Here is a 25,997-nt window from a genome sequence, read left to right as displayed (position 1 = left end):
AATATACAATAATGAACAGAAGGAGAGCAAATTTTGTGTTACTTTATTCTCTTTCCTGACATTTTTAATTTGAGTTAATTATAACTTCATAGGAAGTTTCCAGGAACTGTATTCCCTGGCTTAAAATCAGTACTCCAAAGAAACTCTTTCTTTTTAAAAAATTCTTACCATTAAAGAGCAATTCTGTATGATTGGTATCAGCATGTTTTTTTCTACATCTACAAAGCAACTACTGTCAACCTTTCAACATTTACTGAAAATAACCCTTCATCAGAGCTCCTAGATTCATACACAATACTATTTCACCATTAAGTTTGAAGACTTGATTCATGTGCCCGTGCAACTCCGAAATTTCCTACTATTTTCCAACCTTTTAGTGATTTAGGAGAAAGTGAAGAAAGTAGAGTAGCAACTAAAAAGTCACACTCAAAATGAACACTTTTCTTTCTTTTTCTTTTAAGAGGTGAGGAGAATGCCACATTAAAAAAAAAAGTGAGAAGCATTTCTCCTTTGCTTCATAAAGATATCAGAGAACCCATAGATTCTCCAATAAAAGCATTTTATAAGATTTCCAGGAAAAAAATATATTGCTGGGATGATTTTAAAATGATCTTAAGAAAACGAAACTGTGCAAGTATGCATAGATTTTCCTTCCCAGCTATGTCTAGAATATTGCTCTTTGGGATATATAAAAATATATTTGAAGATGGCCTCATCTTTACTTTACGGTATATACTTTGCAATTGCCCAACAAAGCTTGAACTCAGGCTTGATGAACCCTATTAAAATATGGCAGTAGGGTTGCAAACATGTTAAATTGTGTAGAAAATAATTGAGAAAATCACATTTAAAAATAATATTGGGAATAGGAGAGAAAAAAATATATAATGCACAAGTTTCGAAATTTAAGTGTTTAAAATTAAAAAGTCTTTATATATAAAATTTCTACACAAGAAAAAGAAAAGTTTATCCAAATCTTTCATCATTATTCACTAGACTCTCTTAATAAAGTAAACTAAGATACTCTAAACATATTTTCTAGAAATGGGGATTAATGTACATTATAGGGATTTTTTTAATTAAAAAGATCTATTTAGTGATAAAATCATATGAGAAATTACAGATTCGAATTTGGGAAGTTAAAACCATGTACTTCTTTGTTTCTTAGAAATTAATTTCTTAGATTGCAAAGATAAGAGTATAGAATTATCAAGTAGTACCCCTGTTATATTATCTGTTTTAAGAGGTAAAATACCCATGATAACTTCATAGGAGGCCCATATTTTGCCCCGATCCCTCTACTGCCTCTATTCTAAATCTAAAGAGAATGATTTCTTCTTTGGGGTCTAATGAGATCTTTATTTTGTCCTATTTCTACTGCTCTGATGCAATTAACTGGCATTATGGTATGCAAAGAGTTATACTGATTTGAAAAATACTTTTTTAAAAGATATAACACAAGGCACATTATGCAAACATTGTAAGTTAAATGTAAAGTATGTTGTTAGAACCTACAGTCCTTCCTTAAGTCAAGCCTGCCTCCTTCCTGAGAAGTGAGGTTTCTTTAACCAAGTTCTATTTTTTATTGGTCTTTCTTGTTCTGGATGATGCACGGCATTTATTTGATTCCCTTGGAAGAATCCATTACGTTTGCCATTAAGCACAACATCAAGTAAACATTTACCACACCAAGTATCTGACTTTCTCTAAATCTTATGTGGTTGTCTCATAAAAATGTTTATAAAATTTCCTCAGGACTCCCCATACATTTTCTCTTGTAATTACTCAACTTAATTTTTAGTTTAGAATTGGTTTAAATATCTTCTCCCTCCTAAAGTGTTTGAGACAAAGGCTTCTGTTTGTTCAATAGGTGTCTCACAGTATTCCTTAGCTTCATCATATAGAATTGTGTACAAGATCTCTGAATATATGATGAAAAACTTTTTAACAAGATAGAACATGGAAAATATAATTTCCATTTTGTTGCAAGATGTGGTTTCATCACATGCTATTACAATAAAAAATATACAGTATAATCATTTAATTCTTAAAATGTATATATTTCAGATTGGTAAACTGATTCAGACCCTTTTTCATATTCAGAAATGGTTTACAGGAAAGACACTTATTTTATGAATGCTGTATATTTCATGACCAAAACTTTGTCATATACATTTAAGACACACACCCAGAGCTTTATACTCCAACAAATTTGCATCAGAAAATAGAAACACTTGATGCTAATTAACTATGTAAAGAGGATTAAAGTGCTAAGAAATAACCTTTGCCTTAATCAGTGGTAAATTTATTTAAAATGTTAAGAAAATGGAAGGAAAATGATAAAATCATTTTTGCTAAAAGGGGTATTAAGAAAAACGTTTTGATTCTCTAAATTCTATGGGCAATATGCTTACTGGTGGTCATTTAATTATTGGAGAGGAAGCTATGAAAATGGCCCCCAGCGGGAGTGCAGATTTATCATTATCATTATGCGTGTAGAATAGAAAACTTAGCCTAGGGTTTTAAGATATATTCCTGCATTGGAAAAAAAAAAAGTCCTGGTAAGCTGTGTGAGTGTGATTTAGATTGTTCTGGTACATGGTCAAAAGCCAGCAGAAACATTACTTATTGCAAGCACTGGAAACATGTTTTGTCCAGGGGAGAAGGAGGCAAACAGCTGTAGATACTACCACATGAAAGGAAATTTCTTGAGTATTTTTTGAGTGATAAAAAATCACATTGGATAATTCCCCATATTTATTTTTGAGAAGTCCAAAAGATTCATCGGTAAACACTTCCACAGAAACCTTACATTGCCACAGGGCATGTCACACTGACATACTGTTTCAGTGGAAGCTAGCAGCATAAACTGAACTACTACAGAAACAGCAAGTATTCTAATATAACCTTAGTCCATCTGGGCTTATGAGATAGTTTTAAGTTTCATTCAACTTTTATTAGTATTATGACAACCATCCCAGTCTATTTTCAGAAGCTTGTCTGTCCAGTTGCCCATGAATTTTATCAAGGGAAAAGTGCTGATAGTGTTCAAAATTACCAAAGGATATTATAATGGAGAAGATTGTGGATACCAAAAGTGACACTTTTCAACCATGCCTGTTGAGCTAAACTTCATTATGATCTTCTTCCAATGGAATGCAGTGTGCTCCACAATACATTGCACCTCATTTACACATATTTATGTATTTTTCAAAATTATTCTTATTGTTCTTAGGATACTCCCACCTGCCAAACCCCCCACAATTATTAAGTTTTCCATACTCTCCCCATAATTCATGATTCTGACCATGAGTTTGATCAACACCAAAATCCTTAGACCTGATAATATCTCATAATCTAAGCATCACAAAAATATTTCTTCACCATCAAAAAGAAATAATGGTTTTGTCTTAATGGCTAAGCAATAGTTTAGAATTTATTCTTTAATATTGGTTCTATAACCAAGTTTTATTTTTGAAAAATTATTGAATATTAATGGACCAGTTTCTTCACATTTAAAATCAGAAAAAAATTTTATTGTGGTTAAATGAGTTTAATTGGTGTTGAACTGCTTGGGAAGTAAAGGAAAATTTTCTGGTTAGCAAAATGGTAAGTAACTTGTCAAAGAAAATTTTCATGGCCATGGACAGTAATAGCATCATTTTCTGACAATATTGCTCTACTTAATTTTTTAACAATAAAAACAAAACTGGTGCTCTGAGTTTTGACATATTTTGAAATAATTTAACAAAATTTTCTAAGGTTTAATACTTAGTGCTTAGATTTTTAAGATGTAATAAATGCAAATTTAAAGTTTTACAGTTTGAGAATCATCTAGAAGTATCAAGCCATTTCTAGAATAGGAAAAAAATTCATTTCAGTATGATAAAGGCCATACTATGATTTAGGTCTAAACTTGGGTTATATGGATAGGAAACATAGTTACATCAGTAATATTACTGCCTAAATTATAAAACAAAAGGAAACACTGCAATACTACAACATTTTACCAGCATTATATAAAATTCTGGTACTCATTTGTGAAATTTTAGTAGACATTCTAATATTCTGTTATTGAATTGCTTTAATAGCATCACAGTCTGTGTCCTATTACTGACTTCCATGAACAGCATGAGACAATTGGGTTTTGGTAATGCGGTTGTAGAACAAAGTGGTTTATCATATAAATTGGAATCCATAGGAGTAAATAATTCTGATGAGATTTACCTCATTTATTTTAAGAAATAAAAAAGTATCACTAGATTTCACAAAGCATAATTAAAATCCTAATTGAAAATGCTGGGTGCCACATGTGTACTGTCTGTCATCTCACTTTTTTAAAGTTCTGCCAGTATTTTAAATACATCTTGCAAGGACACTATAATAGCAAGATAATGCCTTTGTGATCTTTATACCTAGCATTGTAGATCCAATGTTTGGAAATACGCTTTTTTGTATTACAAAAATAACTAATTGTAAGTGAATATAGAAATAGTTAATTATGAAAATTGATAAAGGCATTAGCAAAAAAGTTGACAGAAGTATTAGAGTACATAATTAACCTTTTCTACATGGTTTTATAGGTAGAATTAACTCTATTAACTCTTTCTGGCACTATTCACCTTGTTAATCTTACAATATACACACTAGTTCATGATTTTCTGAGTTAATGCAACTTCACATAAACTAGAGATTTGCTTAAACAGTCAATCATGTTTATTATCATTTTTGTTTTTATACCTTTCTGTCAGAAAAAATAAAGAAAATAAATCTAAGCTATAATGGTTTTAGTCAGAGATACTGAAACCAGTCAAAATTGGTAAACTAAAGTATATGAAATTACTAGTACTTAATAAAAAACCGTAATACTGCTAGTCCCTTTTTATGACTGTATTCAATGATGTGACTTTAGATTCTACTTATTATAATAATAGAGCATTGCAATTTTATATTAGAATTATAAATCAAAGGGAAATGTTTTGCCTATAGCACAAAAAGAAAAACTGATTTGTTTGGCTTGTAAGACTCTCCTCAATTTGCTATCCACTAAATATGTGATACTTTATTAGAAATGCCATCAAAGTAAAGGGAGCAGAAAGTTATCAGTCCAATAACTAAGGAGATGTTTTATCCTTATTTAAAACTGTTACATTAATCAGGACATTATGCATTATAAAATGTGTATTCACTTTTCAGGTTTACAATAAAAAATAGAAAAAAACTGCACAGAATATAAAGTATGGAAGTACAAGGATCAACTGTGGCCTTATTACTGTTTTCCACACCATATTTTTGTTTGTTTATTTATTTTGTTCTCGTAACAAGCTATGAAATGGTCATACATTTGTATTCTCTAGGCTGATGCTAACACACATCTTTTTCCCCCTAAAAATTTCCTCATGGAAAATAGTATGTTTTTTATTAGACCAGTTATGGAGTTTAGTTTTTAGAAAACCTAGATGAATTCTAATGTGTGTGTGTGTGTGTGTGTGTGTGTGTGTATGTAATTTATAAATGAACCTTTCATATGTATCAAATATGAACCTAACATAAACCATATTACCAGTTGTTGTAGTTTAACATTCTGATATATTACTAAAATACAGATAATACAAACAGTAAATCTTAATGCGTTATCTTCAAAATGTTTCATTTTTGCATTTGATATCATTCTCAGAGGGATTATTTGAAAGCAAATGTTAAAGCTCACTGGGAGGATGTCTGTTATCTTCAGCTGCTCCTCATTCCTTCCTTGCACCCACTGAAAGCTGGGATGGAGGAAATGAGCTGAATCTGATATAGTCCAGCTGAAGCTGAATCTTCCTTTGCCAAATCTTTTGGAAAAAAACAGCAGAGAATTTTTTTTCTTTAAACTTAGGGACTTAAGACAACTTTGAAAAGCTAATAAATGATTAGGTAAAAAATGGGTTATTTTGGGTAAACATGAAAGAAAATGTACCGAAATGACTCATCATAGTTGATATTTGAATAAATAACATATTCAAGACATTTTCGTTAAAATCTTTTGTCAGGTATCTCATTTTAAGATCAGATAAAAGAGGGGCGCCTGAGTGGCTCAGTGGGTTAAGTGTCTGCCTTCGGCTCAGGTCATGATCCCAGGGTCCTGGGATTAACTCCCGCATCAGGCTCCCTGCCCAGTGGGGAGCCTGCTTCTCCCTCCGTGCCCCACCCCCGCTTCTCCCCTTCTCCTCTGCTTTTCCCTCTTCTTCCCCTCCTCCTGCTTCTCCCCCTCCCCCACACTTCTCCCTCCTCCACTCAAAAATGAGACTTTCTAAGAATAACAAATAAGATAAGGTATCAAAAATTAAAATAAGGTAAAATAAGATAAATGGAAATTAAAGCAATTATATATGTGGTAAGCAGAATAATGTCCCTTATTGTAAAGTTGTCCCCAGAACCTGTGACTATATTTAGTTTTATGACAAAGAGGAATGAAGATTGAAGATAGAATTAAAGTTGCTGCTCAGCTGACCTTAAAAAGGCAGATTACCCAAGATAATCCAGATGAATCTAATTTAAGTGCAGGAGTACCTATAAGTAGGAGAGGGAGGCAAGAGCACGAGTTGAAAGAAGGTGTGACTAGGGAAGAAAAGCATAGCGAGGTGTAGTGTTGCTATTACTAGGGAAGGGGGAAGGCTGCTGTGAATGTGGGCATCATCTAGAAGCTAGAAAGGTTAAGGAAACATATTATGCCTTGAAGACCCCAAAAGGAGTGCCGCACTGCTGATACCTTGACTTTCTTTTGGTTGAGTGAGACCCTGGTTGGATTTCTGAACTACTAAACTGTAAGTTTGATACATTTTTGTTGTTTGAAGCTACTACATGTATGGAGGTTTGTCAAAGTATCAATAGGTAACTATTGAAATACATCATATTTTTTGTGTCATGGAAAAAATGAATAAAACATTGTAAATCTGTATATATATTGCATAATGTGAATTGACAAAAACCTTAGTTGAGTCAATGTGACAATACTGTTGACAATTTAAAATATGTCCTTGGTCTCTATAATTCCATTTCTGGGAGTTTATCCTAAAGTTACTTTTACACATACCGAAAATGATATATGCACAAAAATACTGATTTGAGAAATTTTTTAAACTTAAAATATTTGAAATAACTGAATATAAATCAAGAGATAATAACTTTATGTGCATTGGTGTTTGTGTGAGTGTATTGCTTTCATAGAGTCTATAACAGCTATCGCCTCAAAGAAAGCTACATTGGCACATGGAAACAGATGAAGGTTAATTACTTTGAAAAGTGCAAATTTTTGAAAAATTGTGTATTGTACCTGCTTATTAGAAATGGGTTTAAAATTAATATCCTGAATTTCAGGGCTAATGGATGGTAATTTTTTTAAAGGATACAGAGGTGTGGGTGACAGAAACTTAAGTATAGTTGGTTTTCCAACTGTGGCCCACTTTTTGTTGAGGATAAAGTTAGGTTTTGCTGACCTACTCTTACATTTTACTGAAATCATGAGAGAAAATTGTAACAACAGTTTTGTCACAGGATTAGTGAAAAAACATGAGAAACTGAGTAAATAGATATTGCAGAACAGCTGATGATTATCGTGTTTGGAACATACAGAAGTCATTGGCACTCTGAAAGCTCTTCTAATGGGCCAGTCTTCAGGTGTATCAGCATAAACAATAATGAAAACAAAGGTCCCATCCTAGGAAGGGCTTGTGCTGAAGGTGAATTATAATTTTGCATTTGGGAGTTCCAAAGGAGATGACTGTATGGGTAGATCTCTTTGACTTGTGCTGTAGGTATTGTAAGAAAAATCCTCTATTTACACCTGCTTCTTTTAAAGGTAGAAGAGAGAAATGGAAACTCTCCCAATGAAACAGAGATGCTGTTCACAGAGCCACATTATACTACTCTGGCATTTTGCCCAATACAAAACGTTTTAATAAAGAACCTCAGATAATGCCTAAATTCAGCAATTGGAAGAATATTTATCAGGTTGAAAACTTGAAACAGCCAATTTAATCTTGGTTCCAAATTCCCCACAAAAATATTGTGGTGGATGGCTGTAAGAACCTCCTAAGAAATGTTAGTGTGTCATGTGTTGCAGAACAACCCTAAGAGTCCTAGACTGGTGGCTATACACAGGATAGACAGGTACCAGTGGGCCAGACAAATTGATAATACATAGTAGCTGGGCACTTGGTGGAGTAGAGCTCGGAGGAACAGCTTTATTTTCTGTAAAAAAATGAGTCTAATGTTGAGTGACCCAAGAAACAGAAAAAAAATCACAATAGGGATTAGGGTGCACGATGGTGAATTATCTCCTAAAGATCATGAATATGTTCTTAGCTATACTTTCAATTTTTATTTAATTTTACATGAAACTTTATGTAATACTAATGAATGTACCCAGTAAGTTAATAGAATGAAGATACTGACCTGTGATAAGATTCCATACATTTTGGGGGCACTGGGTGGCTCAGTTGGTTAAGCATCTGACTCTTGATTTTGGCTCAGGTCATGATCTCAGGGTCATGGGATAGAGCCCCACATTGGACTCTGTGCTAAGTGGGGAGTCTGAGATTCTCTGTCTTTCCCTCTCTCTAATAAATATAGAAAAAGATTCCATGATTTATGAATAGTTACCAGTTTAAATTTAGTACTTTGTCTTAATTTTTTTAAAAAGGTTCAATATAGAATGAAGTGCTTCGAAATGTTTAGAAAACGCATAAACATCTCTTTACAGTCCAATTAGTGAGGATTGAGATTCATGAATATAAATCTCTGTTAAAGTACTCTTAGAGCTTTTGAAATTCTTAGCACACGATTACAAATGCTATAATATTCTGAAAAAAGATGACAACAAACAATCTATATAAAATTATACGTATTATATATGAACTTATCTATAAGCCCGATTCTGGTAAAACTTCGCTTTTAAAAATTAAAGGAGAAGTTTGTTAAAGCACTAAAATTTTTCACATAAAGAGCTAGATTTACGAAAGCTGACCCCCTTCCTAGTCTATGCAGCCTCTGTGCTTTCAGAGAAAGCAATTTTAAGTGTGTCACAAGGTCAACTGTGGACTGTGAAGTAGTAAATCCACATTTTTTCCAGTTTAGCTTCATTGCAGAATTATATGCTTTCACTGGAGAAAAGGAGATGAAAAGGAGAAATAGTATCAGCTCAGCTTTAGGCCTGATAAATGGAAATTAGTTCCATCAACATATGTAAATGCCTATTTCCTACCACTAACAAAATCTTAGAGCCAGAAGGAGGCCTAAATGTCAATTTGTACAAGCTTGTCTTTGCATTGTGGGTTGGACACTATCCTCCTCAGTGGTTTACTCAAAAACAACGAACTACAGACCAAACTGGAACTTGAATACATGTTTCTTTATTCCCTAACAGACTAAGCACCTCATTCTTGCCTCTTACATCAATTTGCTTGAGGAACTGTCCCCATTCTATTACACATTTCTGATTGTCTACCAATTTCAGAACCTCAGATATGAAGAAAGGGCTTCTGACCTAGGTCCTCACTCAAGCAGTTTTCATTGGGGAAATTTTACTTACTGAAAAATTATGTGTTGACTTATTGGGATAGTATTCTATTAGAACTTAATCATGTGAAGGCAATATGTTGAAGAAACTTCTCATGAGTACAGCTATTGAAATTGCTATCCTTTCATACTAGTACTGAAATAACTAAGTTTTATCATAGGTTACCCCAAAACATGAGGCCTCTGAGAATTTAACCTTGGGGGCCAAGAAATAGTTGTTAGAAATCATTTTAAAGGAAAATCACAAAATCTGGAGGTGGGGTGGTTGTTTAGGACAGCACTGTGTTAGATGACGGATAAGTGGATGAACAGATGGAAAACGAATGAAAAGATGACTGATAAGCTGTTGGCACATATCTCATTTTTAACTTCAAATCATGAATAAAATCTCAGGAACTATTATCAGGGACTAAGTATTATTCTTGTATAATAATAAAGGATAAAATCCAGAGACTGACTCTACAAATCAGAACCATCTAGAATCTTCCAGGTGACTTTAAAATTTTGATTAGGACAGACAACATTAACAATTGGAATGCCTTATGGAACCTTCTGAAACAGACCTCAGTTTACCTGCTGAAGAAGATCTCTGTCTTTTCTAGAGACAAGGCAAAAATCCCCTGTAACAAAGCATGTACTCTTTCTCTGCTGATAATAAAGGCAAGGCAAAATGCAGAATCAGAGGAGAGAGAAGAGAATGATAAGACAAGGAATTACAGGAATTTGACTTTATCAAATATAAGAGAATATATGTATACATGCTTTTAAGGGTACTCAAAGAAAACTAACATACCTTTGGTTCCACCTTAGGGCGTTTTGTGTGTTTTTTTTTTTTTTTTTTTTTTTTTGCGATTCTTTTACTAATTCCTCCTTTCAACTTGGAAGCACAGAGTCAGATGCTACCCTAGTAGTTTGCTGGTTTGGCAAGCAAAAAGGTAATCTAGAATCAGTCCATTTAATAAAAAAATTGATGTAAAGCATTTTGCCCGATGTGGAATATAGTATGGAAGTCCATGAGTTTGGGGGCAGAAATTCAGAATTTAGTCTATTACGTATTATCTGCCCATCCAAAGCATTACCATAGCCTTTGAAATGACCCAGAAGAAATTCTCTTCGACTTTTCCAGAATAAATATGTCAGTGTGATAAAGGCCTAAATGTTTCAATGTGAATGTAACAACTGCAGTGTAAATACACAGTACTCAATTCATTACAACATAGATGCTTGTAAAGTCGTAACTTAGTATGTTTAATATTGCCCATATCTAATACGCTGGTTATATTCTACACCAATCCCATTTCTCCACTACTTTCCACTTCAAGGAAATGTCTGTATTTAAGGTAATCCCTTCTATTTTTTGTATCATTTCTATTTTTCTGATGTTAAGTATACATCCCTCAGGACTACAGGCTAGTTTGTATGTTTGTAAACTTGGAATAAGTGGAATTGCACAGCATGTATTCTTTTATGTCTAGCTTCTTTCACTCAAAATTATATTTACATTTTTGAAACCTGGTGTTTAACATGTATTTTCAAAACTTCCCTTAGTGCACGGCATTCCGTTATAGGAATATACACAATATCACTGTTGACCACTTGGGTTTTTTCAAAGTTTGGTTAATACAAATGCTACTACAGCAATAGTTTAGCCAGTTGCTCTACTCCTTGCCAGCACTGAGTATCGTTAGACTTCGGAATATTAGCGTTCTTAACAGATGTGAAGCTATGGTTCATTTTTAAATGAATGACGATTTCCATAATTACTAAGGGGGATATGTTTATTTGGACATTTTACTATAATGTTAACTGACTTTGTTACTGCATCAGGCATTACGGGTACCAGCGTTGTGTCAGATCTGCTGGTTGCAAATATCTTCTCCCATTCCAAGGGTTATATTTTTACTAGACTCGTCTTACTTGGTGGTGAATAGATTTTATTAATTTGAATATTGTCACATTTCTCCTTTATTCTTACAGCTTGTGCTTTTTTTTTAAATGTTATTATGTTATGTTAATAACCATACATTACATCATTAGTTTTTGATGTAGTGTTCCATGATTCAGTATTTGCGTGTGCTTTTGATAGCCTGTTTAGCAAGCTCTTTCTATTCCAAGTTCATGAACATAATCTCCTCTAAGCTCTAGAAGTTTGATATCTTTGTATTATAAATTTAGTTCTATATTCTATTTGGGTTTTTCTAAGTTACATTCAGTGAATACATATTTCCGGTGTACAATTTGAGTTTTATAGGGTAAGACAACTTTGTTTTAAAATTTATATGGAAACTTAAATATATGTATCTAAGTAACCTATTAAACGCATTGTTTTCCCAAAAGAGAGCATGGTATACCTCTCCATTGATTTGTCCTTTAAAAAATTCTCTTAGCAGGTCTTCAGATTTTAGGAACTAGGTTGTCCATATTGTCTAACAAATTTACTGCATACTACATCATATTTACTGATGCTATTTTAAATCCTTTTCTAATTTTTAGTTTTTAAGTTGTGAACATGTAAAATGGAATTAGCAATTCTACTTTACTAATTTACTTTATCCTGTAACATTGTTAAATCAATTATTTTAATTTTTTTGTAGATTCTTTGGAATTATCTATGTAAGGAATTACATTTTCTGAAAATAGAGACCGTGTTTCATTTCTTTTCTAACTTGTACTTATTTTTTCCTGACCTAATTTACACTAGCTGAGACCTCTGGTGGTATGTTTGAATAGAAGATAGGAAAGTGGATGCCTTTGCCTTTTTCTTGATCTTTGTTTGAAAGCAGTGCTTTATCATTAAGTTTGATATCAGGTACTATAGATTTTTCATAAATGGTTCTGTCAGATTGAGGAAGTTGTCTTTATTCTTGTTCTCTCTCTCTCTCTTTAAATCATTATTAGATGTTGAATTTTGTGGGGCTCCTGGGTGGCTCAGTCAGTTAAGAGGCTGATTATTGATTTTGGCTCAGGTCATGATCTCAGGGCCCTGGGATCAAGCCCAGTGTCTTCCTCTGCCACTGAGTGGGGAGTCTGCCCCCCCGCCCCTCCCCTTGTTCTCTCTCAGATAAATAAATGAATCTTCATAAAAAAATAAGTTGTTTGAATTTTGCTAAAACCTTTTTCTGAACATATTGACATGATTCTGTGGATTTTTTTTTTTGTACTTCTGTTGACATGATGAATAAAATATATGTGTTGCATCAAGTTCGCATCTCCAGGATAAAAACCAGCTGGTCATGATCTACCTATTTATATATTTTTAAATTTGACTTAATATTTTTTGGGAATTTTTATGTATGCTCATGGAGAATATTGGTCTACATTTTAGGTGTAATGCCTTTTGCTGGTTTTGGTATCAGGATAATTCTGGTTTCAGAGAAGTGTTAGAAAATGTTGGCTTTCTTGTATTTCCTTTTTTTTTTTTTTTTTTAAGATTTTGTCAGAGAGAACAAGCAGGAGAGAAGCAGGCTCCTGCTGAGCAGGGAGTCCGACTCAGGGCTCAATCCCAGGACTCTGGGATCATGACCTGAGCTGAAGGCAGACGCTTAACCGACTGAGCCACCCAGGCGCCCCTCTTGTATTTCCTGAAAGAGTTTTGAACTTCCTCTCTTTAAATGTATTGTAGAATTTACCCATGAAACCATCTAGATCTGGAATAATCTTTATGGAAAGTTTTAAACTATGGATCAATCTGTGTAATATATTTATGTCTATTCAAGCTATCTATTGAGAATTTTGGTAGTTTGTCTTCAAGTAATTTATCCATTTTATTTAACTATGGGATGTATTTCTACAAAATTCTTTATAATTTTCCTTTATTATACTTTAAATACCCTTAATATCTCTAGTGATAACTCCTATCATTCTTTTTTTTTTCTTTTTTTAGATTTTTTAAATTTATTTATCTGAGACAGAATGAGAGAGACAGAGAGCACATGAGAGGGGGGAGGGTCAGAGGGAGAAGCAGGCTCCCTGCGGAGCAGGGAGCCCGATGCGGGACCCGATCCCGGGACTCCAGGATCATGACCTGAGCCGAAGGCAGTCGCTTAACCAACTGAGCCACCCAGGCGCCCAACTCCTATCATTCTTGATAGTATCTGCTTGTTATTTCTCTAATTTTCCTTTTTTGATAATTTTGGCAAGAGACTTATCAAATGTATTCATCTTCACAAATGAGCTTTAGGATTTCTGTTGTGATGCTCTTTTCTATTTGATTTTTTAAAAAATGATTGCCTTTTTCTGCTAGCATAGGACTTAACCTGCTCTTAGTAGGAAATTTAGGTCCTACATTTGCAATTGTTCTTTTTTTAAAAAAGGTATTTAGAAGGTTTATCTGCATCCCACTGTTTTGAACATATCACTTTCTTTTCATTTTGTTAAAAGTATTTTGTAATTTGCCTTGTGATACCTTGTTTGAACCATAGAGGATTCAGAAATACATTATTTATTTTTCAAATATTCTGATACATGTCACTTTCTCTAATACCTAATTTATTACTATTAATTGAAATGCTTTGTATTTTAATTTTAAATTGTGACGTTTTATTGCTTTATACTAGGTTTGTAGATATTTACACATTTAGTTTTGTCGGGTTTTATTGGTCAGTTGACCCCTTTATTACTTGAAATTATCCTCTTCATATTTGGTTACATTTTATACTCTCAAATATATTTTGTTTTGTCTTAATGTACTAGTCCACATTTATCTTCATTAGTGTTAGCATGAGATATATATATATATATATATATATATTTCCATTTTCTGTTACTGAACCTGAGCTTGTTATATTTAAAGTGATTTTCTTGTAGACTCCATTCCCTGGGATTTCTAGAAACCTAGGCCCCCTCTGATTTTACTGTAAAATCAGGTTGCTAGCCCAGCTCTGTTGAACTCCCTGTGCTTGGCCTGAAATTCTTTCTAGGCAAAGGGCTCCATTAACCAGGGTTCTACTCATTTATTCCCATTTGCTTATGTTTCCTATTGATCAGTGCCTAAAAACCATGTTTTCATGTTTTGTCTGGCCTTTTGGCTGTTTAAGGTAGGCTAAGTATGTTTTCTGTTACGTCATCATGGAATGAGGGAGATTATAATTTGTTATATATTGACCTTGAGATATTTTAAAGACTCAGATTTTCAGTGAGATTCAAACAACTCAGATCTTACCTGTATCAAGCATTACTGTTTGTTTCAAGGATATAAGTAATTGCAATATACAGGAGATGAGGTACAGGAACAGCAATACAACTAAAATTTTCATTTAGGGCTGCAGTGAGAGCAGCTTAAATCTTGTCCAGGTTAAAATATTAAGTCTCTAAGTAATATATGCAATTACATAATTTTCATAGTAGAGTCATTTTGGACATGAAACCTCCCCATTTTATTCTCCTAGTTTACATGAGGGGTTTACAGATTACGGCCCATTGCCCAAATCCGGCCTGTAGTATGCTTTTCTATGGCCTGTGAGCTAAAAATACCATTTATATTGGGGCGCCTGGGTGGCTCAGTTGGTTAAGCGACTGCCTTCGGCTCAGGTCATGATCCTGGAGTCCCGGGATCAAGTCCCGCATCGGGCTCCCTGCTCAGCAGGGAGTCTGCTTCTCCCTCTGACCCTCCCCCCTCTCATGTGCTCGCTCTCATTCTCTCTCTCAAATAAATAAAATCTTTAAAAAAAAATACCATTTGGGGCGCCTGAGTGGCTCAGTCGTTAAGCGTCTGCCTTCGGCTCAGGTCATGATCCTGGGGTCCTGGGATCGAGCCCCGCATCGGACTCCCTGCTCTGCGGGAAGCCTGCTTCTCCCTCTCCCACTCCCCTTGCTTGTGTTCCCTCTCTCGCTGTTTCTCTCTCTGTCAAATAAATAAATAAAATCTTAAAAAAAAATACCATTTATATTTGTAAATTACTGTTAAACATTCTTCCTTTTTTTTTTTAAGATACCACATGTGGCCTACAAAGCCTAATATGTTTACTATCTGACCCCTTTACAGAAAGAAGTTTGAGTCCTAGCTTATGTGATAATCTGTAGATTCCATAAACAATATGAATAAGCTACATATATATTGCCCAAACATTTGTTTGTTTGCTAAGAGGTCTATCAGTATTCTTAGAAGGAGATTTTTTTTTAAATAAATGATTTTTTTTATTATTATGTTATGTTAATCACCATACATTACATCATTAGTTTTTGATATAGTGTTCCATGCTTTATTGTTTGCATATAACACCCAGTGCTCCATGCAGAACATGCCCTCTTTAATACCCATCACCAGGCTAACCCATCCTACCACCCCCTCCCCTCTAGAACCCTCAGTTTGTTTTTCAGAGTCCATCGTCTCTCATGGTTCATCTCCCCCTCCGATTTCCCCCCCTTCATTCTTCCTCTCCTGCTATCTTCTTTTTTTTTAAACATATAATGTATAATTTGTTTCAGAAGTACCGATCTGTGATTCAACAGTCTTGCACAATTCACAGCACTCACCATAGCACATACACTCCCCAATGTCTATCACCCAGCCACCCCATCCCTCCCACCCCCCACCACTCCAGCAACCCTCAGTTTGTTTCCTGAGATTAAGAATTCCTCATATCAGTGAGGTCATATGATACATGTCTTTCTCTGATTGACTTATTTCGCTCAACATAACACCTTCCAGTTCCATCCACGTCGTTGCAAATGGCAAGATCTCATTCCTTTTGATGGCTGCATAATATTCCATTGTATATATATATATACCACTTCTTCTTTATCCATTCATCTGTCGATGGACATCTTGGCGCTTTCCACAGTTTGGCTATTGTGGACAATGCTGCTATAAACATCGGGGTGCACATACCCCTTCGGATCCCTACATTTGTATCTTTGGGGTAAATACCTAGTAGTGCAATTGCTGGATTGTATGGTAGCTCTATTTTCAACTTTTTGAGGAACCTCCATATTGTTTTCCAGAGTGTCTGTCCCAGCTTGCATTTCCACCAACAGTGTAGGAGGGTTCCCCTTTCTCCGCATTCTCGCCAACATCTGTCGTTTCCTGACTTGTTAATTTTAGCCATTCTGACTGGTGTGAGGTGGTATCTCATTGAGGTTTTGATTTGGATTTCCCTGATGCCAAGCGATGTGGAGCACTTTTTCATGTGTCTGTTGGCCATTTGGATGTCTTCTTTGGAAAAATGTCTGTTCATGTCTTCTGCCCATTTCTTGATTGGATCATTTGTTCTTTGGGTGTTGAGTTTGAGAAGTTCTTTATAGATTTTGGATACTAGCCCTTTATCTGATATGTCATTTGCAAATATCTCTTAGGAGGAGATTTGAGTAAGTTACCTTATTTCCTGGGAGGAAAATCTCTATACCATAAGCAAAGGCAACTGGTAGATTGCAAACTTGCTGAGTTATTACATCCTTTTTGTAAACATGACTATACTAATTTACTAATTTGAATAATTTATTTATGGATTAACTTACATAAACATATAAATAATACTTCTAATCTTGGTGTTTTGTTTCCATCTCTCATCTTACTGTACTAGTTAGGACCTCCAGTAGAGTATTGAAGAGAAGTGCAGTAAAAGAAAGATTTTATCTCCTAAAATACTTGCCAAGAGTTAATTTCTTTTTTTTTTTTTTTTTTTTAAAGATTTTATTTATTTATTTGACAGCGAGAGACACAGAGAGAGAAACACAAGCAGGGGGAGTGGGAGAGGGAGAAGCAGGCTTCCTGCCGAGCAGGGAGCCCGATGTGGGGCTCGATCCCAGGACCCTGGGATCATGACCTGAGCCGTAGGCAGACGCTTAACGACTGAGCCACCCAGGCGCCCCAAGAGTTAATTTCTAATCAAAGGAACAAATTTCTTTTTGTCTCAGAAATGTAGAAAATTGCACTGAAATTCTTGTATTTACATTTATCAACTTGGTTTAATTTGTTATTCTGCATTTAAAATACGGGGAGGAAAAATTAGGACATTGTTTTCAGCCTTTGTGTTTTTTTAAAAGACATGTATTAAAGGATATAAATTTCTTTTTAAGTATAACTTAGCATTCCTCAAATTATTATGTATAATATGGTTGCTATTGAAGTCTACTTAAATTTTGATAGCTTTTTTGAAAATTCATTAAGATTCTATATAAATGATCATGTTCTCTGCAAATAAAACTGGTCTGACTTTATTCATTGCAAATTTATTTACCTGTTTTGATCTTTGTTTTTTCCTCCCTCCCTCTTTATTTATTGTTAATTGCATTCTCTAGAATCTACAGAAAATGCTACATAAAAGTTATTGGAGTTGAAACCTTTGTTTCTTTCCCAATTTCCTATGGTATGGAAATACAGTTAGCATTTCAATATTTAGATTGGGCTTTAGTCCCTTATTGGTAGTTTCTGCTACATTGATTTTTCTTAATCTTTGCTTTTAATAGTTGATCAATCTTAGTTATCTTTAAAGAACTTTTGTTTTATTGAATTTTTTAACTATTCTTTTTTTTTAATTCTACTTAATTTGGATCTTTGTCTTCTTGTGGAAGTTTAGATTTTTTAAAAACATTGATATTTAAGATTTTTCACATGAGGTTTAATACTATGAATATCCCCTCAAAGCACTGCTGTAGTTATATTGAACACATTTTGATTGATATACTATATTTTCCTCTTATTCATTTTAATATATTATTTTCCTTGTGATTTCTTTGTGTGGGTATTAAGTGGTGCACTGTTAAACTTTCTGATGTTTGGGAACTTAGTTGTGATCAGAAAATTTACTCTGATTCAAATTGTTTTAAATTTATTGGAACTTTTGAAAGAAGACTTTAAAAAAATCCACACTGTTCACTGTATCAGTGTATCTTTCTTTTGCACTTAAAAGGTGACATATTATATAGTGGTATTGAGGAAAATATTCTATAGGTCTGCCCTATTCTCTTAGGGTCTGTTAATATTGATCAAGGTTTCTATATATTTGATTTTTTTTTGTCTGCTAGATAGATTCGAGATAAGTTTTGAAATCTTGAACTATATTGGTGGATTTTTCTCTTTCCCTTATAATTCTATTAGATTTCATACATATAACTTGGTGCTCTGTACATAATTCTGATTTTATATGTTATTGATAATTTTACTTTATCATAAAATATTTCTCTTTCCACTTAATATTTTGCTCAGTGGTGGCATGGTACGTGCTTCCCCCCCCATTCTTGTACTCTGTACATTTCCATGACTTTATAGTTCATGAGGGTTGGTAATGGCCAGTGTACATTGGGTGTCACTTTATAATCATATTTATGTGCCATGTCTTTAATCAATATGTTTATACCATTTAGTTTTCATACAATTTATAAAATAAGTATATCACTGGTTATTTTCTATTCCATTTGGTGTCTGGTTTTGGTTACTTTTTTATTCCTTCTATTTACTGTTCTTAAAAATCCCTTTATCTCTACTATTGAGTTATGAAATGCACCTTTGTATGTGCATAAATGACTTTGCTCTAGGGTTTTCATGATAAGTCTTAAGATTATAATAATCTACCTTGAAGTATTGTACCACCTCATATATATGTTAGTAACTTAAAACTAAATAATTCATTAATTCATTTCTTCATATTTTTGTGCAGTTGCCATATTTTCTTTTTTTTTAATTTATTTATAGGAGAGAGAGAGTGCACAAACGGGGAGGATAGCAGGGGAAGAGGGAGAAGCAGGCTCCCCACTGAGCAGGGAGCCCTACATGGGGCTCGATCCCAGGACCCTGGGGTCATGACCCCAGCTGAAGGCAGACGCTTAACCGACTGAGCCACCCAGGCGCCCCATTGCCATATTTTCACTTCACTTCTGGATACTTAAGAATCACACAATTTAGTCTGTGTCTGCGTGTGTGTCCGTGTGCTAATGTGCCTCTCTGTGCGTGGGTCCCTGTGTGCGTGGGTCCGTGCGTGCCCGTCTCTATGCTTCCCTCTGTGTGTGCGTGCATCTGTGCCCACGTGTCTGTCTCGGTCGCTTTGTGTGTGTGCGCATGTGTGTCTGTCTCTGTGCACGTGCGTCTCTGCACGTCTGTGCATCTGTGTGTCTGTCTCTGCATCTCTGCCTCTGTGTGTCTGTGTGCATGAGTGTATGTCTCTGTCTCTGTGCATGCCTGCATTTGTGTCTGACTCTGTCTCTCTGTATGTGTGTAAGTCTGTGTGTATGTGTCTGTCTTTGTCTCTGTGTGTGTGTGGAGGGGGGAGTTTCTCAGTCTCTGTGCATCATCTGTCTCTCAGACTAACTCAACTAATAGTATAATTTATTTTCTATGAAAAACTGCCTTAACCATTTTCTGGAGTTCATCTTGTTGAAAATGATTCTTTCAGCCTTTTTTTTTTTGTGCCTGGAAAAGACTTGATTTCACTTTAACTTTTGTATTTTCGCTTTGTCAAAAATTCTGGGTTGACAGGTTTTTTTTCTTTTAATACTTTAAAACTGCATTTTAATTGTCTCCTGGATTACATACTTTCTGATGAGAAATCTGTTGTAATGATACATATTCCTTTATATGCAGTTTTTTCCTGCCTTCTCAAAAAGATAATCTTAATACTGTTTCTCGGCAATTCATTTATTATGTGCCTTAGTGGATTTTTTTTATAATTCTGCTTAGGATTTGATTCTGCCTAGGAATTTTTTCTAGGGTGTATGTTTTAATAGTTTTTATAACCTGTTCCACCATTTCTTCAAATGACATTCTCATATTTATATTCTCATATAAGCCCCTTCCCCCTCAATCCAGCTTCCCTTGTCCTCTCCCCATGAGACTTTAGTTAAATATATATTATACTGCTTATAGCTTCATTTCTTTCTTTCCCTTCAGGCCACTGATTCTGTGTTCATTTATTTTTCAATGGTTTTATTTTTTTTCCTTTATTTGGGATTTCTTTTGCTATTAGATTAGGGATCACTAATCATCACTTCTTGCCTATCAGCTATAATTCCATCCATTGGAGATAGGAGGGTTTTTTTTTGGCATCCTGTATTGTATTTTTAATCTTTATAACTTGAGGTTGGGTCTTGTTATTTTCTTCTAATTTATATTAAGTCTTAGATTTTTATACATAAGGAGAGTATCTAAAATTGCTTTCAATTTCTTTCTGCTGATTCCATTATCCATTTCATTCCTTATTCTGTTTGTATTGTTTTTTTTCTTTTGATTTTTGTTTACTCTTCATAAGTGTAGTTATTAGATTTTAAATACTGAGTGCTGTAATTTGTTTTATATCTCTAAGGACTGTTTGACTTTTTCTTATAGATAGTTAGATTGTATAATAATCAGCTTGACCATTTCGCTTGTTTTAGTGCTCTTTTTGTGTGGTTCTGTGGTTGCCTATATTCTAGAGCTAACTGAGTTCTAATTCTAAGGCAGAACACTAAGTTTTCTGCTCATTATATTGTTGATTCATTCATCACTTGGGCTGGTAAAAACTAACAATTCCCAGCCCTATTTTAACATGGGTAGTTGTTAATCTTACAATTAGGAGGTACTAATGATTTCTTTTTCTAAACTTTGTCTTATCTAGCCTTGGTTCCTTTCACCCTATGCTTGCAGATTGGTATTCAGCCAAAGACTCAGTGGGACCCCCATGCAGATTTCTACAGTTCTTTCTTTGTGTAGCTCCAGTAACTTGGCTATTTTGCCCTATGAGTTCTAGCCATTTTGTTTTCCCTCAACTCCATTCTCTGTATTTTCTTTCAGGAAAGTGGTCTGTAACCTGCTTAGGATTCCACTGAGAACTGTTCTGTGTCCAAAAGTCTATATAATGTTAGGGCTCATTAAATTTGTTTCCCTTTTCTCAGGCATCAGTTTTTTGTTGCCAGTTATCTAAGTAGAAAATGATTTTAAGTCCTATATTTTGTCCATATTTCTATTTGTTTATGGTGGGATGGTAATAGTGGGTCATTTCATTCCTTAATGGCTGGAAATGTAAATCTCATGCATTGTTGAAAAATGCATTACATAGTTTCCAAACTATCTCAGTCTCTGCAGGCTGCCATAACAAAATACCACAGAATACATGGCTTAAAAAATTTATGGGTATTTCCAGGGAAGATGGTGGAGTAGGAAGATCCTAAACTCACCTCATCCCATGAATACAGTTAGATAACACTCATATCGGTGTAAATAACCCAGAAAATGCCTGGAAGACTAGTAGAACAGACTGTCCACAGTTAAATGTAGAGAAGAGGCCACATGGAAAAAGGTAAGGAGGGTGGAGATGCACTTAGGAACCCAGCTGACCTGTGAGAATGTCTGTGGGGGAGGGGGAGGGGCACTGCAGGCACAGGAAAGGGAGAAAAGTAAACCTCACACCAGCACACCAGACATGGGGGACCTGCCTTGGAAGAGAAGTAACCAAAACATTTGGCTTTGAAAACAAGAGGAGCTTAACTTTTTCCGTTCTTAAAATCAGTGGGGCTTAACACCTGAAACTTTAAAACTCAGCAGCTAGGCTCTGGGAGAGCTGTAGGGCAAGAGGACACTGAGTCCCTACCCTAGAGGAGATGTCACAACAAACAGCCCCACTGACATATAGAATAGAAGAAACGGTTTGAAAAACACGTGGGGTATATGGGGGGAAGATCTGTTTCTTAATCTCAGAGTGCATGCTGAAAGGACAGGGATCTTTGGGACACTTCTCTAAGAACAAAAGAACTGTGGCACCATTTCCCCTGCACCCCCCCCCCCCCAGCCAACCAGCTTGGATACACACACACCTGCAGGAACCAGTGCAGCAAACACTCTCCACCTAGCTTGCTAACAGCATGCTCCACCCCCTGTGCTCCTCTGTGGACTTGCCCCCTCCAACCTGGCCTCCATCCAAAGCCAGACTCCATCCAAAGTAGCACCACGAGCATGGCATTGTGCAAACAGCCCCAGCAGGGGCCAGCACCTCTCCAAAGTGACTCTGGCCCCAGGAGAGAGGAAGATAGCCACACAGATCAGTTTTACTGTGGCCCCAGTGGTGGGCTGGGGGTGGACACCTCGTCTGACTTCAGGCCCGGTCCACTCACAAAAGCTTCCAGGGATCAACACAGGGAGAGAGCTCTGGAGTTTTTTGTGACCTCAGCTCTGACAAATGCTTGGTCTGGCCCAATTCAAGGCCAAGGCAGCCCCAGACTGGCCCATAAACAGCACAGGGGCAAAACCCTGCCCACAAAAGGCAAAGCGAGTCCTTGTTGAGGACTGGAATAAAGGTGAAGCTGGCTTAGCCACAAGAGTAGGCCATACACTACACAGGTAGAGATAACCCTGAAGTGCCAGGTGAACAGGGGACCTTGAACTAGGAGGCACTACAGATTTCTTTTTCATAAGGCCCCTACCTGGAAGAGTAGGAGATGTCTCTAACTTTCCTAACATGTAGAAACAGACACAGAGTTAGACAAAATGAGAGGAATAAGCCCCAAATGAAAGAACCAGACAAAATCACAGCAAGAGATCTAAACAAAACAGGTAATATCTCTGATAAAGAGTTTAAAGTAATGGGCATAAAGATACTCAGTGGACATGAGGGTCTCACTGAGCTCCTCCACTCTTAACAAAAAGATAGAAAACCTAAAACACAGATCAAAGAAGAATATAACTGAAATTTAAAATATGCAAAAGGGAATAAATAGTTGACTAGAGGAAGGAGAAGGGTTTAGTAACCCAGAGGACAGAACAATGGAAAGCAATCAAGCTGAACAGGTAAAAGAAAAAAAAAAAAAAAAGATGAACATAGAAATTTATTCTCTCACAGCCCTGGGCTGGAAGTCCAAGATCAAGGTGCCAGTATTCTTAGTTTTGGTGAGGGCTGTGCACTCGCCTTGTCCTCACATGGCTTTTTCTCTTTGTATTTACTTCTGATTTCTCCTTTTAGGGAAATCAAGTCCCACTCTTCTGACTTCAATTAACATTAATTACCTCTATAAAAGCCCTGTCTCCAAAAATAGTCATATGGGGATTAGGACTCCAACATAGGAATTTTTTTGGGGGGGGGCACAATTCACGACATAACAAACCTACAAGAATATTATAATTACATTTTTATGTAGTTAAATACTAGCTTAATTTATATATTATACCAGATTTTGAAAATTTTCAGGAATTTTCTCCTACCTCAGTGTGTGGTCCTTTTCCAATTTCTTCTGATTGTGCACAATAAGTTTATCCTACAGTTTTTATGTCTGATTTGTCAACTTCATGAGAGTCAGAAGAGGCTAGAGTCCCTAGGGCACAAATGGCCCCAGAAGATGAGCTCAGTATGCAAAATTTCTGTCTTCTTCCTGATCTTTACATGATAGTTCTTCACTATATTGTTAGCTTTCTGATTCCTTAAAATGCAAGTCCCCTAGCTTTTCTGATTGTTCCTCGGTGGAATAATTGGTCTGAATGACCTGGTGAACATTTAGAAAAGCATTAAAAAAAAATCTCCTTACTAAGGCTTTTCTTTCTTGGTTGGGGGATGAACAGAGTCAAATTGAAATTGACTCTCACCTTAATACCTATAAAAGAAGGCAGAAATGCATAATATCTTCCAAGTTTTTTTTTTTTTTTAAGATTTTATTTATTTATTTGACAGAGACAGCGAGAGCAGGAACACAAGCAGGGGGAGTGGGAGAGGGAGAAGCAAGCTTCCTGCGGAGCAGGGAGCCCGATGTGGGACTCGATCCCAGGACCCTGGGACCATGACCTGAGCCGAAGGCAGACGCCCAACGACTGAGCCACCCAGGCACCCAATATCTTCCAAGTTTTACCCTCAGTTATATGTACCTAATTATCTGGGTAACTATGTTAAAGAAGGAGAGATGCTCAAAATATTCAAGGGCTTTAGTGTCTCTGAGGTAACACTGATTTCTAAAAAAAAGGCATAATATCACAGACCTTTTAATTTAAAGAGAATCCTAAGCTGGGTATTAAATGTGAGGGAGAAAGCAATATGAATGTCTTGCTAGGGACTTTAATTAGCAAAAATGGAGATTTTACATGTCTGTCCTGCTTCAGTGATGGCAGCTGTTGACTATGAGGTCACAGCATACTTCCAAAATTTTTATTTGGTTTTATGTGTTAATCCTTGTGAATATTTAACATTCCTTAACCTACAGTCAGTGCATGGGAGGTATCATAAGAGGCAAGACTCGGGGCATTCATGGCTCCCTAAATCAGTTAATGTTTAACACTTCATTTATCTGTACATGTATGTCTAGGTTAGCGTGGTTCTTGTTTTCTACTTCCTAAGAATTGCAAAGTGAAGTGAACACTGAATAGATTCTCTCCACTTCAAATTTCTTTTTACAGACCAGATAAACCAAAATTTACATCTACATTAGTATTACTATAAATCCAGGGGAAAAGAGGATCCTGAAACATAGAGTGTTAGAGGAAAGGAGAAAGACAAGGAATTAGCCATCCTCTGAATCCAAAATTCCCTAACAGGTTGGATAGAAAGGCTTGAAAGGAGCATATCCAAATGATTATCAATTGTTAACTTTTTTTTTTTCCCCAGCATCACCTGGTAACTTTTATTTTTATTTTTTAATAAAAAATAAAGAGGTAGAGTTTAGTGATTCATCAGTTGTATATAACACCCAGTGCTCATTACATCAAGTGCCCTCCTTAATGCCCATCACCCAGTTACCCCACCCACCTCCCCTCCAGCAACCCTCGGTTTGTTTCCTATAGTTAAGAGTCTCTTACTGTTTCCCTCTCTGATTTCATCTTATTTTATTTGTCCCTCCCTTCCCCTATGATCCTCTGTTTTGTTTCTTAAATTCCACATCTGAGTGAAATGATATAATTGTCTTTCTCTGACTTATTTTGCTTAGCATACTACCCTCTAGTTCCGTCCGTGTTGCAAATGGTAAGATTTCATTTTTTTAATGGCTGAGAAATACTCCATTGTATATGTATACCACATCATCTTCATCCATTCATCTGTTGATGGACATCTGGGTTCTTTCCATTCTTAAGTTCAGTTTTTTTTTTTTTAAGAATTTAAGATCAAGGGTAATAATAGTATTTGGTTTTGATTTTCATCTTTGTTCTCTGAATACTTTTACACTAAGAATATATTTATTCCTCCTGAGTTTAAAAAATGTAAACTATGACATAAATGTGTAGGAAAATAATAGTAATAATAACTATGAAAGGGATAGTGATCAGGGCATACTGCATGCTTAGAGATACTTTTGTGTTTAATTTTCTTTACAGTTAGAATGTATTCTTGTTGACAGCACTTAATTTTTAATGCTTACCAACTTGGCAACTTGTTTCTTTCCCTCTTCCTGTTTTGTTTGTTTGTTTTTAACAATGACTCAATTTTGTCTCAGATAAGTCTTCCAGTATTACCTATTTGACATATTAGTGATGTTATTTGACTCCAGGATGTGAGCTCTATCTTTAGAATATGGTAGAAAATAATTCAGTAAGATATTAACCTGTAAAAATGTGGTTAATA

At 35.4% G+C, this 25,997-nt stretch overlaps 1 pseudogene; it reads left to right on the top strand.

The window, feature by feature from the left end:
* The first annotated feature begins 7,502 nt into the window (after positions 1–7,502).
* LOC110585635 lies at positions 7,503–8,115 on the top strand (annotated as a pseudogene).
* Positions 8,116–25,997: the final 17,882 nt, after the last annotated feature.

This window comes from Neomonachus schauinslandi, chromosome 7 (assembly GCF_002201575.2).
Source record: "Neomonachus schauinslandi chromosome 7, ASM220157v2, whole genome shotgun sequence".
In the NCBI taxonomy this organism is placed as follows: Eukaryota; Metazoa; Chordata; class Mammalia; order Carnivora; family Phocidae; genus Neomonachus; species Neomonachus schauinslandi.
Note: the sequence above shows the minus strand (reverse complement) of the source record. Positions and strands in the feature narration are given on the sequence as shown.